Below are 12,982 nucleotides of genomic sequence, written 5' to 3'. Positions count from 1 at the left end.
GCAAGCCCTACCCCCACATCCCCAAAATGTGCCTTAATGGCACAATGTTATATACGTACACGGGGAACACTTTACCTTTACTTAAATCAACTATGACCATTAAACTTATTTTAAGGACTTATCAGTAGTTATTTTTTTTTAAGATCATATTTTTAATGGTTGTCATGGGATTTGCAAGGATCTTTCTCAAAATATTATTTGACCAAGCTTTCTTTTGGTTCTTAAATATGCAATGTAGGCTTTTTGCAATACAGTGGAACACCGATTTCACGTGCTGGGATTTTTTCGTGCATTTTAAGTTTGTTCCCCTGAAAAACATAAGATCGAGATTCCACTGTAATACACTCACCTCACTTAGTACTTGTTTCTTTATACAGCATGTTTGCAGAAGATACAATTAAACCTACAAGTGTATCAATATATGCTGTATAAAACACACCTTATTACTAACTTCATTGACCGTACCTATAATTAGCTTTTACCATTTCTTCTGAGTACTAATACAGGGTGGAGCATTTTCGACTACCTATTTTATAATGAAGACAGATGATTTGCTGATTACATTTACTTTTATTTTTCATTTCTAGAACAAACTATGCACCTTTGAATTACAGAGAATGTATACATGAACAATGTACACACAATTATTTCTTGAAAATAACACATTTCAAATTACATCCCTGGCAGGCAACATATTGTGCAAGACGGTCTTGAAAGCTACGCATGACCCGTGTTCTCTGGTGTTCTGACTGATCTTTTTCTCCCATGCGATTTATTTTGAACACTTCCAACTTCACGTCATTGTTTCCACCATTCATTGATTGTTTTCCTGTTAGGAACTCGTCCACGGCATTGTTGATCACCATTCTCCCTGCGGAATGCACGATGCACCGCTACAATTGACTTTGTCAACACTTACTACTCCACACAAAACATACGTTGCTGTAGAGGCCAACGCTCCATTGCTACTGAAATCCAATGTCCCAGTGTACACGAGCCAGGAAGAAACCGCCCTCCCAATGCATTTGTTTTGCAGTGTTGCCAACCTCAAACTGCCTAGTCGAAAATGCTCCACCCTGTATATCTATCACAAAAATGTTCTTCATGTTTGGGAATATATGTGACTGGAGTCACTTTCCATAAGTTACCCACACTGAGAAATATTGATTTAAGTCACTTGCAGGAGCGAGAGAGTTACATTTCCAATCAGCTCTTCACTACTAATTATAACTAAAAGCTATTTTTTAAACATGATACAAGACTATATTCTCTGTATGAAACATTAATTACCTGTGAACAGTTTAATCAGCCTGTAAGTGCAAGTGGAGAGTAAGATATTTGATCTAGGAATTAATTTGTGTGGTTGTTACGCACACATTGAACACAAAATACATAAATACCTTAAGAAAAATATTGTCCGTCGCGAGCCACCACTTTCGCACATCTGTCAGGCAAGTTACGGATTCCGTGGCGAAAGAAGTCCTCATCCTTTGAAGTGATCCAGTCAGAGACCCATTTTTCGATATCTTCTGAAGAAGTGAACCGCTGTCCAATCAAATCGTTATTCATGCAATGGAACAAGTAGTAGTCCGAAGGAGCAACGTCTGGTGAATACGGAGGGTGGGGTAAAACTTCCCATCCGACATTTTCTAAATAGGTTTTGACCGGTTTTGCGACATGTGGGCGAGCGTTATCATGTTGAAAAATAAGTTTATCATGTCTGTTCTCCCATTCTGGTCGTTTCCTGGCCAGAGCTTGCTTCAAACGCATTAATTGTCGTCGATAACGTTCTCCATTAATAGTTTCACCCGGTTGCAGCAGCTCATAGTACACCACACCTTTCATATCCCACCATATGCACAGCATAACCTTTGCACAGTGAATATCTCGTTTCGGTTGTGATGGACCTGGTTTACCTGGCTTCACCCAGGCCTTTTTTCGTTTCAGGTTCTCGTAATGGATCCACTTCTCATCGCCAGTAACAATGCGATGCAAAAACCCCTTTCTTTTCTGTCTTTGAAGCAGCAATTCGCAAATGGTTTTTCGTCTTTCAACGTCTCTGTCTTTCAATTCATGTGGAACCCAATGTGACATCTTTTGAATCATTTCCATGGCTTTGAGGCGTTTGGAAACTGTTGTTTGATCAACGCCTAATGCTTCTGCAAGTTCTTCCTGCGTTTGACATGAATCCTGATCGAGCAATGCTCTCAATTCTTCGTCTTCAAATTTTTTTGGCTGTCCAGGTCGCTCTTGGTGTTCCAGGCCGAAATCACCACTTCTAAACCGTGCAAACCACTTCTGACACGTTCGCTCAGCTAGCGCATGTTCACCATACACTTCCACCAAAATACGATGACTTTCGGTAGCACTTTCCTGCATGTTAAAGTAATGAAGCAGAACACCCCGCAAAAACACTTTATCTGGCACGAACTGCGCCATGTTCAGTTGACTACAAAATGCTGTTGTTGACGCGTCAATCAACTGCCCTATACTACGAACAATGCACGCTGACAGGAGTTTTTAACGCCATGTGTGGCTACACGGAACTGTGGGACGATACGCTCGTTACGCCATCTCTTGTCCAGGCGCACAAATTAATTCCTAGACCAAATAGTTCAAATATGAAAATTGTCCTCTTCCTGCTTGTTGGCAAATATTTCATTTCATAATTTCATAAATGTATAATTGGCAGGAATATTTATTTATTTTCTTTCTTTCATAGGTCATGGTACAATAAAGTGAATATTGTTTGCCTGATATCTTCCAATTGCAACATTTTATTGTTATCAAACATTATTTTTACATCTGGAGCACATTGTGTAATTTTTTTTGGCAAGTTGGTTTCCATAAGAACATTTGCTTTCTGTAAAGTGTATTTTGTATTTTATTGTGTACATTTTAATGTACAATTATCTGTAATTGTCCATGTAATTGTTGCTGGTAATTATACACACATTGATATAGCTTTATATAATAATAGCAACTTCCTGTAGCTGAATTGTCAGGATAAAATACCAAGACATTCAAAATATACACAAACTTTTAATTTCTTATTTGTTTTTTCAAATATATGAATTTTTGTAACAATTTAGACTAAGCTAATATTTGCAGTAATACTGTCATTGGTTCTAAAATTTGTTCACTGACAATTTCAGTCTTGATGAGATTTACAAAATATCAAGACGTGATCCAAAAGTTTACATATTCTTTGTTATGCAAAGTATCGAACGTTTGTATAATTTACCACTTTTACTAATGTGATAATTGACTAAACGAATGTAATGCTATTTTAGTGCACATATACAGTAGAATGGTAAAAAGTTGAAATGCACTATTTAAGTTCAAACACCTAATAGTTATCCATGGAAACTGAAAATATGCCAAAAATATCCAAGAATCTATTTGCAAGTGTCAGTAAGAGTTCGTATTTGAATTTGTTCATATTCAAAGATTAGTGATAGATCCTGGTTGAAATGCTCCCTTTGTTTTTATTGTTGTGAGAGAAAAGTGTGACCTAATATTAGTTGATTTGTGTAATAACAAAGCAAATGAAGACATGAGGCATGTGCTAGAAAGTAAGTACATATGAATCTCTGTCCTCAATAAGCATAAAGACTTTACTCTTATGTAAAATAATGTTTTGCTTACATCATTGTTGGTTATGCAAGTGAGGAAGACGTGTGGATACAATTATGGAATGCATCTTTCATATCATATTCAGTATACTTCCAAATTTGCTGCCTCTCAGACACTAATGATAGTTAATTTAATTAAAGTTTGTAACTTGCACCATTAGGTTAAAGAGGCAAGGAAGACATGACATTTCATAAAGGTACCATGAAGACATTTGCTTGGAATGTCTGGGAAAACAATGGGAAAGTGTCAGTTAGGACAGCTGGCCAACGTGATCCAGAATATATTTCTCGAGAATTACATGGTTCAAACCTGTTTTCAAGTCGATGCCCATCAATCGTTTTCGCACAGTGTAATATTTTTGAAAGTAATATTGTCTTTCAGAGTTGTGTAAGTTATCCAAAGAAAAAGTAAAAGCTTTACAGTCATCATTACCTTGCTTCCAGATGTTAATATTACTTTGTCATACAATGAGAACATGTAGCTGTTTATAAAATTGTGTTCTCCGTAGAGTATGTTTTCCCATGTAACTTGACATGCACAAGTTTTAAAATAACACAAGGTATGTTCTTTTTGGCAAGTAAGTATCCAGTTATGCATTTATAAAGCTAATGTAATAGTAGTGTTACAATTACTCGTGTAATTTATTATATTAATGCGTGTATCGAAAATGTAACATGTTACTTGAATTACGTTACTATGCAACTGTGTAATTGTATGTTGCTTCCTTTTTAAGTACATTAATTAAATTAATCTAAATTCAGGATAGGATGTAGGAAAATATTTTTCAATTGCGGTCTTTAAATAATTGAACCTGCACTATGCTGCAATGTAATGAACAAATCAACTACTATTCCTAATACGTATAGTAGAACCCTGATTTTACATTTTCCCTCATTATACGTTCAATCTTGATGATCCCAGTGTAGCAAAATGTTCCTCGATTTTACATTTTCCTGTATTTTAAGTTTATTCAGCTTGGTTCCCTGAAAAAACATAAAGTCGAGGTTCCACTGTGTAAACTATTCAAGGTAGTAGTCTAGTGTAGTGGTTTGTAATAATTCGGGCTGAGCCAATACCACTTTGAACCGATACCGAAGCTGATACTCATACTGATTCCCACTGATACCGATACTTGAAAATCGTAACAAAAGTTGTTAAAAATAATGATTAATATTAGTGGGTGAGTATTTCCCTCCAGTTATAAGCTATTTTCCAGAGTTTTGTTTTAAAATATTCACAATTGCATCAGAATGTTAAACTACGTGTTATGTAATCACAAAGCACTTTTACACACAATACAATTTAGTAAAAAATAAATGAAACCTTCGAATTTTGTATAATTTCTAGGATAATTTGACTGCGCAATAATATTGTGCTGCATTTTTGCAGACCCCTCGAAAGACTAAAATGCTGGAACAGTATTCGGTTGATACCGGTAAATATAATCCGATCGATACCTACCGATACCGATACATTGGCATCAATATCTCCGTGTTTAGTCTAAGAACTTCAAGATTTATTTGTGAAGAAACTAAAATATACAACACAAAAACAATCTGTATTTACTTTTAACATTCTTTGCATACATTGAAGCAGCTGGTTGCTTGAAATTATTGATGTGAAACTATAGAGAACTATTGATGACAGAACATTGTGTTAGCAGCATCCACCACAGATTCTATCCATACCTCTTCCTCACTGTTGCACTTGAAGAAACATTATCATAAGTTTCAAGTTAATTTTAGTTCTGTAATTATTGTCTTCTCTTATCTTTATACACATAATTTTCTGCGATGAAATACATGTTTCATGGAGTTCCATCCATTTTACATTACTGTGGTGCAACCCAGGGAAGTAAAAATCCATGATCTTAAAATTCAAGGTGCACTGTATTGAGAACTGTTTTGTTACAAGCATGTACTTATAAAAATACTCCAATGTGAGAAATGTAGTGTGCTTGAAATTCAATTTCTGTGTACTAAGGTTGGACCGATATGTTTTTTTTTTTACAGAAAAAAAAAAAAGCATTCAATGAGTCAAATATAAAATTTCAAATGTTCCCTTAATGTATCAGTCACCCTGGTCAATGGCCATAATAAGTTTTGTCTTTAAAAGCAAACCATATTTAGACATTTACTTTACATATGAATTATACAGTCTCATTTTTTTATACTGTATATCATCTGGTGCTAATCAAGCAGCGATTGAACTGCCTTAACTGTATTTCATAGGCTCAATGTATGTGTACGAGTGTTGTCCATTATTCGGATATACACAAGTAGTTTAGTTCCTCCATTTTAAGACCATATTCAGTATTAATTTGAATGAATGTACTGGATTTCTATAATCATTGTGAGTATTTGGTTAATTATTATAGAACTGTTTACATTCCTGTTAGCTCCATTGTATCTCCTGTGAAACACTGCCATTTCTGATTTGTAAAAGTGCTGTTGGTGCGTATATATAAATAATAAACAAAATACATTCTAAATTAGTTTATATGAGAGTAATATTTCCTTTTGTACGTATTTTTTTATGGCACAACTTATTTCATTTAAGAAAATAAAGTGGCTCTTGACAGTATCTTTTGCAATTATTTTCATTAATGCATGTAGCATATCTTTTACCAATGTAAGCAGTGCTTCAAGCTAAAATTGTTAGCTGGGGGGATGTTTCGTTGAGTCTTGCAGTTAGCTGGGAGGAGGGGGGTTGCTCCTGTGCTTTAACATGGTTGCAATGAGACTGCTGGGGGGATGCATTGAAAAACATTTACTAGCTGCCCCTCACTTCGAGCACTAAATGTAAGTACAGTGGAACTCGGATTTTACATGTTACATATATACATAACTTTTGTTCAAAAAACAGTAGAGACATGAAACGTACTCTGGGTAATATTGTTGTTGATGTGTGTCATTTACAACACCCTGTACATTTAATTTTGATGGTCCCAACATAGCAAAATGCTATAGAATTTTCCTACATTTTAAGTTTTTCAGCTTGGTATCCTGCGTATGTTTCACTAATTACCTGTAATTTTTCATTTATGATTTGATTTTTAACCAAAATTAATTCATTTTGAATCCTTTGATCACACATCCATATCTAGATTCCAATATCTTTCTTTCTGTATCTTTTTACTGTACAGCTAATACCTATCAAATGTCCAGTCAGAGTCATGTGATTGCTGAGACGAATACTTGAATTGCCTTCCAAAATGCTTTCACAGATTCTCTCCTTAAAATTCCTCCATCTTTCTCTCCAATACAGTTGTTTTTCCTTCGACATTTAATTTCCTTTGCATCTTGAGAGAGCTGCAGTGAGAGGATTTTGCTCAAGCCTCCAATAGTTTACATGGACGACACTAGATAGCATAAGAAGCCTCTCCTATGGCATATTTGTAACGTCATCACCTTGTAATCAAGAGATTTCGGGTTTGATGCCCGCTGGAGGCACACCGCGGTTTGGATCCAACTTTAAACTGTAGGTTCAGCCCCGATTAGCATTTCTGTGCATAAAGTGGACTTAAAACCTAAATAAAAAAAAATAGCATAGGGAATTTAATTTAGAGATCTTCACTTCCATGACATCGATATACAGGGTGATGCATATTGTATCTATCAGTATAAGTTGGCAACCCTGTCGGAACGCAGTTGTGCATGTGCATAAGTCTCCCATGCTTAGGCAGATGCAAGTGTGGCAATTAATCTTTTGTGGAACGTTGACTGGTTCACACAAATCGTAGCAGTGGAGGCATTTATTCGAACAGGTTCCATTCAGGAGACATAGGCACTGCACTGAGAAACACAAGAGTACCAGAGAATATGCCTCCTTCGACCTGGAGATTTTTGTTTCTGCACGTTACCATTGACTTCCTGTTGTCTGACTAACGTGTTGTGACACTCTGGCACAGGTTGATGGAGAGACTAAATGGACCGTCGTCCCAGCAGCAGGTGAATATTCCATGTCAGACTGATTGCTAACCATGGGAGACTACTGTGCATGCGTTCCGACAGGGTTGCCAACTTATATTGGTAGATACAATATGCACCACCCTGTATGAAAATGAAACGTATGATTGTGGTCTGAAACAGCCTAGGCAGACATTTCATATACAGGTTTCTACAATTATTGTCACATTCAAATGATGTTTTAATTGTACATGTATGTTATTACTTCATCTCATTATTTCACAGAATATGATTATCTTTTTCCATGGTGAACAATGATGTACAGCCAGTGACAAAGATAATAGTAGGCAAATTGTCCATCACTATTTTCAGTCTCTCCTTTTGTACATTCTGTTGATTCTCTGCTTATTGATGTTTTTTTTTTATTTCAATTCATGGTCATCACATTGTGGAAACAGACTGGAGGAAAGTAATGCCATTGGGTGTACAAGCATTTGTTCCACTGTGATATTTTGAATTCATTATTATTCTAGTCTGTTGGCATATGTATCCAGGAATTCCATCTTATGTCTCAGTCTGTAGATATTGCATGATCTCATATATATATATATATATATATATCTGGGTCTTTCACAGTAATGTACAAACTTCTTATTTAGAATTATAATTGCATGGAGTAATATGGGTTTTAGGTTAACAATTCCACTTATGAGGCTCTGTAATATGGGATGAATACATGAATGGTGATAGCACCTGCCAATCATTCCACCAAGGATTATCTATTACAGGATGGGACACTGAGCATATTCTCCATTGACCTGTGCGAATACTTTTCTAAGGCCTTATAAACCAGAGACTATACATACCCAGTACAAGCAGAACCATCTGGCGGGGGAAGACAACACACTCGAACAGTGAGAAACTATCGATTAATACGCATATCGATGTTTGAACTCGATACTTGGAAAGCAAATCTACTTTTTTCAATGGAATGTAATAAATTTAAAAAAGGAATAATTAATATTGTTGATTTTAGTCTTGGATTGTCCAAAGGAAATGCCTAGAAAATATTCTAATTTCTTATACATTTACTAAATATATATGATATTGGGTCATTTTTTTGTTTTCATTAAGATTTTAATTCTTACACTAAAATCTTACTTAATACTTCAATATTGTAATTGATTTCTGGATTTTTTATTTACATTGAAGTTTAATTATTGAAATCCCTTGATATGCAATGAGATTAACAAAAGGACCGGAATATCTTCCACTTGCACTAAAATAACAAAATACCTGTAATGCAGCACATTTGCCACAGAAGAAATATTGTACTGTGGAGTTACAATGGAAATTCATCGCATGCAAATACAGAGCAAGAACGTAGCCACATATATTAAACTTATTTTCCTGTAGTTTACGGTTATTACGAGGGCCACTATTTATATTTTGAGCCTAACAATGAAAAAACAGGAATTTGGCATTGAAAACTGCTTTATTGTTTTTCGAAGTATTCTCCTTTATGGTCAATACACTTTTGCATTCGTTCAAACCATAATATGTTTTTTGAACGCATCAACGGTGTCTTCCGCCGACGAAAATCGTTGTCCATGCAATTTATTCTTGACATTCGGGAACAAGAAGAAGTCATTGGGTGCCAAATCAGGACTGTACGGCGGATGACCCATCAATTCGATTTTTTGACTGTTCATAAAGTCGGTTGTTAGACCAGATGTGTGACAGCTGGCATTGTCTTGATGAAGAATGATCCGACGGTGTTTGTTTGTTTTCCGTATTTGACCGAAGACCTCTGGCAAACAAATTGTTGTGTACCATTCAGAGTTGACGGTTCTACGTTCCTCTAAAGGCACAATTGCCACATGACCAGTTTTCCCGTAAAACAGGCGACCATTTGTTTCGATGTGCTTCGAGCGCAAACAACTTTTGTTGGATTGGGTTCATCTTGAAACACCCATACAGTCGACTGCTGTTTACGTTCCGGCTCATATGCATATATCCATGATTCGTCACCTGTTACAATCTTATATACATCTTTTGAAGCACCACGATTGTATTTATTGAGCATTTGTTTGCACCAATTGACGCGAGCGTCTTTTTGAGTTTTTGTCAAATTGTGTGGGATTCAACGAGAACATACCTTTCTCACAGCTAAATGACCATGTAATATTTTATATATGCTGGTGGAACTAATGCCTATGGTTGCCTCAATCTCACAGTACGTCACATGACGATCTTGCAGTATTAGGTTTTGCACAGCATCAATGTTTTCTTGAACAAGAACTGATTTTGGACGACCTTCGCGAATCTCGTCGATGAGCGAATGGCGGCCACGATTAAATTCGTTATACCAGTGGCAAAGGATGGGGCTTCATCGCCAAATGTGGAAGTAAGTTGATCGATGCACTCTTGTCTTGATAATCCACGTCGAAAATTGTAAAAAATCATCGCACGAAAATGTTCACGAGTTAATTCCATTTTATTGTTGTCGCGCAATCTCCAAGGCAACATAAACAACACAAATCAAGCTATTGACAAAACATTTGAAGTACGTTATGCTCAATAATGCCAGACGATTCCGTGCAAACGTCAAATCGTGCCTAACTTCAATCAGTGTTGCCAAGGCTCAAAATATAAATAGTGGCCCTCGTACAAGCATAAGAAAACAGTTTTTCGTTGTGACGTTTCAGGAGAACACACACTACCTTCACTTTCTTATGCTTGTAATAACCGTAAACTACAGGAAAATAATTCTACAATGCAAGCAATGCGTACATACAAGAAAAACGAATATATTAAACTGTAAGAATTTGTAACGTTGAATATACACGTTTCTTTTTTCCATTTGATTATGCAAAATTTACCTTGCACATTGTCTTGTGCCCATCTGACATTAATTATAAATCATTTATTATTCCAAAATTTAGGTTTTTCATAAAAAATAAAAACTATTCACGCATGCAGGTAAAACTACTTTGTAAGATATAAGGGAGATTTCTTCAACTAAACTTAAATTTCGTTCTACATCAACTTAAATTACACACACACACAAATGTGGAGCTTAGAGCGTTCGAACTCAACCTGTCTGCTTTGAGACTTCTTAGAGGATGATATTTAATCAATATAAAAGGTAGAAAGATAAGCTAGCGTAATCTTACACGATACTTAGTCCACGACGGATGTAAAAGTTTTGTAATGAGATGTCTACGTTAAACACAAATACCCAATTCCTAGTCTCTTCTATACTATGCTTGACATAAGACATAACACATCTTTCACAGAACAGGGCTTAATCACAAAACCAATAACCACTGATTTTCTAAATATACCAAGAATAGCATAAGGGAAATCACAGAAACTTTAAAATTCTCCACAATGAACCCAAATTTTGGTTCAGAAAGTAAAATATAGCCACATTAAATCAAAATGTACTTATAACAAAAAATCTGTCCTTGCTCTCCGGTGCATTATAATAGGTTAGTCAATAACTAATTTTGAGAGTAGTGAAATGCATCACAATCTTCCATGGAAGTCTAGTTGCAAGTGCTTGAATATACACGACATAATGCAGTACTACACAAAATGCAATACAAATATACTTTATAATGTACATCCCTTGAATTTATACGATCGTTTTATGAGTTAGTCTCTGATCATGGACTAATGGCAACCTTGACAGAGCAGGTCCCATTAATTGTCCATCAGTTTAGGGCTGTTAGTTTTCGTCCAAGTGGTTAGATGGCGCTAGCAACTTCCGTATCCTCTTAGTGATCTCCGCGTTCACCATGGCTTATGGGGCTCAGTTATCCTCATATATATAATCCTTGATTCCACTATGAGTATGGTACACTCAAGGGTGGAGGACTCAGACATTTTCTTGTTTTTAATATCTGAATTACTGGACTTCCATGAAGAAGTGACTGGAAACCAAGGTAAATTGATTTAAATCAGGTGATTTTTTTTAGATATTAGAATCACTTTTGTTGAAAGTACATTATACTCGTAATAATTTAATGGTGTTTATTAGGCTCTAAGAAAGGAAAATAAAGGAAACAAAGTATATGTACTGATGGGGTAAAGCTCATAACGGAAGGAAATGTAAACAGACTTACATTTTTCTTGATTTAAAATTCAATAATTTTTATAGGCACAAATAGCAAATATTTTGTGTAAAAAAATATACAAAATACTAATAGTGTCATGATCATTAAACTGTAAACAAACATGGCAACTCATATTTTTCAAACTACTATTAAAATATTGCCAAAATCCATCTACAAAGACTATAAAAAAATGTGAGTTAATATTTTAAGTTACAATTGCAGAGTACATCTAGCTGGACGAAAAGTTACTACATTTCGATAGTAGGTTCATATATACAGTATCAGAAACACAAAAATGTATATTTATCATACATTAATGTTTTATTTGCTTTAATCAAGCTGTTCAAATATTTTACAGGGCCATTTACTAGAAGGAGCCTTTCATAAAAAACATATATCTATATGTATATAAACCATACAAGCAATTTTAGGAGTGTTTTTTAAAAAAAGTCATCAAAAATGAATCATCAGAATAGTTTCCACCCTGTTGGAAACTATTCTGAAACTTTGGAAAGAAGATCAGGAATTCAACAACTTGTCTTTAGGCATGTTTTATTTTACCTCAGTTAACCTTAGTTGGTTTTGTAAACTGCCAAAATAATAGCTTCCTACTGCCCACCAGTAAACGTTTTAAAAAATGTCCTATACTGACAAATACCTGGTTTCACAAGGTCAGTTATATTCATGTTAATCATGCATTTCATTAGAATGTGTTGAACAGCGGTGAAGGGTGACTTCAACTTCAATGGATGAAGTTGCGTCTGTTGTTCTTCATTTTACATCCTGTGGGCTTCAGTTTATGAACCCCACATTACCCAAAACAATGAGTGAATATGGTGGTATACAATGCCTTTGAAATTGACTGTGCTGTGCAATATGCAGAAATATTTTTATTTCAAGGGAGTTTGAACCCTCTAAAACACCATTTCAATGTACCCTAGTTATCAAATAAAACTCTAGAAATTGAAACACGACATAAGGAGTGGCCCCCTCTGAAGACACACTAATGTCAACCTCCCTTCCATGTAGTATAGCCTGGACTGCATTTTGCAGACTAACAAGGCTCTGCCGTCTGGACACTCAGCCAGGATAATCCTCCATGGGGCTCGTATTGTGTTGTCCATATATGTTTGTGATTGTCGCTTCATCCATCACATCTTTGCAATTAGCAAAAATCAATTCAACCACAACAGTAAAGTGCAATATTGTCAATCAGGGCAACACACATTCCAAATTGCAGAGTAAAAAGTGTGAGGAAATCTGGGGTTGCTTTTGCAGCTTCATTAATAGAGGACAGATCCCAGATTTGAGCTCTGA

The 12,982-nt window shown here is 35.5% G+C and overlaps 1 protein-coding gene across 1 annotated transcript in view; it reads left to right on the top strand.

Moving 5' to 3' along the window:
• Positions 1 to 6,116, top strand: part of LOC145981843 (uncharacterized) — a 50,016-nt gene extending 43,900 nt beyond the window's left edge. The window contains exon 9 of the mRNA XM_083115284.1: positions 2,723 to 6,116. The gene's annotated coding sequence lies outside the window, so the exon portion shown is untranslated. The remainder of the gene's footprint in view (positions 1 to 2,722) is intronic.
• The last annotated feature ends 6,866 nt before the right edge of the window (positions 6,117 to 12,982 follow it).

Source organism: Lepisma saccharinum, chromosome 30, assembly GCF_977018435.1.
Source record: "Lepisma saccharinum chromosome 30, izLepSacc3.1, whole genome shotgun sequence".
In the NCBI taxonomy this organism is placed as follows: Eukaryota; Metazoa; Arthropoda; class Insecta; order Zygentoma; family Lepismatidae; genus Lepisma; species Lepisma saccharinum.
The sequence above is the reverse complement of the archived record's forward strand: the minus strand, read 5'-3'. Positions and strand labels throughout refer to the sequence as shown.